This window comes from Agrilus planipennis, unplaced genomic scaffold, assembly GCF_000699045.2.
Source record: "Agrilus planipennis isolate EAB-ADULT unplaced genomic scaffold, Apla_2.0 scaffold32, whole genome shotgun sequence".
Taxonomy (NCBI): Eukaryota; Metazoa; Arthropoda; class Insecta; order Coleoptera; family Buprestidae; genus Agrilus; species Agrilus planipennis.
This window is the reverse complement of record NW_020439506.1, coordinates 702,407-705,291: the sequence shown is the minus strand read 5'-3', so window position 1 is coordinate 705,291 and position 2,885 is coordinate 702,407. Positions and strand designations below refer to the sequence as shown.

Below are 2,885 nucleotides of genomic sequence, written 5' to 3'. Positions count from 1 at the left end.
TAAAAAAAAATACAACGTGTAATTATACAACACGCTACTGAAGTGAAACTTCTTCAAACACACAAACATACCAGGATAGGGGTTAAGGAATTGGTTTAATGGTATTATTTGTACACTATGAATTTAAATGTTACATTATACATGCCGGAGTTGCCTGTAACGAACGTTTCACTGAAGCGCGCTCACGGCTCAAGCGATCCCCAATACGAACTCGACTACGTGGCCGAGTAGAGGGGAGACATCCGTTGCATGATTTCGTTACATAGCAACTCACACGAAACGAACTTACCCTATCGTGCGTAAAGAAGTTTCACTTCAAAAATTATGCCGGCCAAAAAAAGTTATTTTTTGGAATTTGTTTAAACAATCGTGATTCAAAGAATCCACGACCGAGTTAACAGCTGGCAACCTATATAGGTGCATTCAAGAGAGTCTACCTAACAAAATTGCGTAAAAAAATTTAATCCGACTAATTTTTCCCACTCACCCGCCCTTATTGCCTGGACTACTATAAGCACAAAAAAGGAATGCGACGCTTTGTTCAAAACATTTTGATCGCTCGGTTAGTTTAGGATATCAGTTTTCAGAGAAACAGGTGATATTTTCAGACAAACGTGACAAAAAAAATATATTCCACCCGTCTACCAAATTATTAATTTCCGCTCGTGCAACTTAAAATGAAAAGATGTGAGAAAGAAATATATAATTTTTATGTTCGGTGAACGTTTTTCCTTACTTTTGTATAGAGTATTTACCATATTTTTTCGGGTCTGTGCACTATACACTGTTGAAAAAACGTATTACACTATGTAAAAATAGTATATTTCTGTTGGATGGATCCAATCACTGTTCTTTTATGCAACGTCAAAATTGTTAATAAATAAATCGATCACTTTGGAATAGAAAAGGATACAGCCTATGGACAAACGGCTTCGTGAAGAAAAGCCAGTAGTTGTGGCAATAAGTGAAGAAAACTATTTTGCAAAATATTAGCATTATCATTCCACGCATAGAGGCTGTAGCTATCTCGAGTTTTTTGGTGGACATCTCAGAAACAGTTAGAGATAGGTTTCTGAAAATGNTAGGTAATTGGGTCACTTCAATAATTTCCGAATGTGATGTCTCTAACTAAAGATAATCACTATTTATTAAATAAAATATATACAGAACTATGTACAAAAATGAATTTGGCGGTAACAAATGGTCGGCTGGTTGGTACTGTCTCGACGAGACAGCTAAGTCATTCTCCTGAAAAGTACTTACTGACTGGTAAAAACCTAAAAACTGGTACTCCGACTTTCTTCTTTGGGGACAAAAATTTCTAAAGGGGGTGAAATTCTTAGAATCTTAAAATACATACACATTCAAAGCTGAGGGTTCAAATGGGTATAAAAACAGGTACAAAATGTTATTTTGTTTAGCTTAACGAACGTATTTTTTTTGCTTCAAAAAATGAAAGGAAAAAATCGGAATATTTGAAAATAAATATAAGTTAAATTTTACTTATTATATGCATAAAAAAGGTAAACTACTGCCGAACATATATGTAAAAGTATATCTAATAAAAGAGTAAGGACTACACCTGTGAAAACGGATTTATGAGACTTTTCAAATTTTTAACAGTTCTTATAAGAAAATAGGAGTAGATGGGACAAGTTGCAAATGATTTTGAAGTTTAATATTTCGAAAAGATGGTATGTAACCCGTTAGCGGCGGGGCGAGTCACATTACCCTATAGTTAATGATTTACCAGCACAAGGACTCACCAGTGAGTAGTAGTTAATAATCTTACTTTTAGCATTTGGAAATTGACCGCTTTCCTCTGATGCTTTTGAAAATACAAACCCACCATATTAATTTGTAGAAAGCTCAAAAAATGTTTAGAAAAGGTGATGTCCCGCTTTCTCCCTATCTGCTACCCAGCGAAATGTTAAGATGTTAAATGAAAAACGGTACTTAAATGCCCTTAAAGAAAGCACTGTCATGATGAACAATCAAATCAGTTAGTCATTTGCATACCTGAAAAAAATATTATTATTCATAAGCGGGTATATCTCCATGTTCCTTCGATATTAAAAGCATATATGTTAACCCTAGATAAATTTGAAGAAATATTTTTTAAGGATTCTCATCCAACCTGAATAAATATATTACGAACTCATGATTCATTGTTTGTTTTTGTAAGATCCTCTTAAAAAAACTTATTCCGCTCTTCGAAATACTTTTAGTAACTGAAACCTTCATAAGAATGTTCCCAACATTTCTCACGGACGCAATGCTTGTTCTGTCATCGTAGAATCCAAAAATAACTTTTATGCTTTCATTCACTTTACACGCAGAAGGGCGGAATGCGACACTTTTTGACGAAGCTGAATTTTTTGAGAAATTATCAATAAATTTTTAATGTAGTAAGTGAACAATACGCGTTAACCAGTAGCTTCTATATTAATGTTTTATTTATATATACAGTAAAACATCTCAATTCGTAATGGATCCGGCCAATAAGCAAACTATACACACAAACACTCACACACAAAGGAAATTTACGTATAGGACCCGGAATTAATCAGGAAAATATTTTACTATGTATATTGGGATCCGTCAAATGGGCATACACCATCTGGAGGCAAAATTTATAACTCGAATGAGGGAAAAATTTACATAGGAACTGTGCACGCAAATTGTAAAATTGTTTGTTGAAATAATAAAACACGTTAAAAAAGTAAAAATGTTTTTGATGATGGAGTCGACGAAGTTTTCTTCTAAAGTTAAATCAAATAAAAAGTTAATATGTTCAGTGAAAAGCTGCAATAGCACTTCAGACATAGATCTTCACTCTTCACCTACATTAACTACTTTCCAATAAAAACTAACCGTTTTATATA

The 2,885-nt window shown here is 33.6% G+C and overlaps 1 protein-coding gene across 1 annotated transcript in view; it reads right to left on the bottom strand.

The window, feature by feature from the left end:
• Nucleotides 1-2,885, bottom strand: part of LOC108735732 (peroxidasin) — a 128,449-nt gene that overhangs the window by 106,292 nt on the left and 19,272 nt on the right. The gene's annotated exons all lie outside the window — the stretch shown is intronic.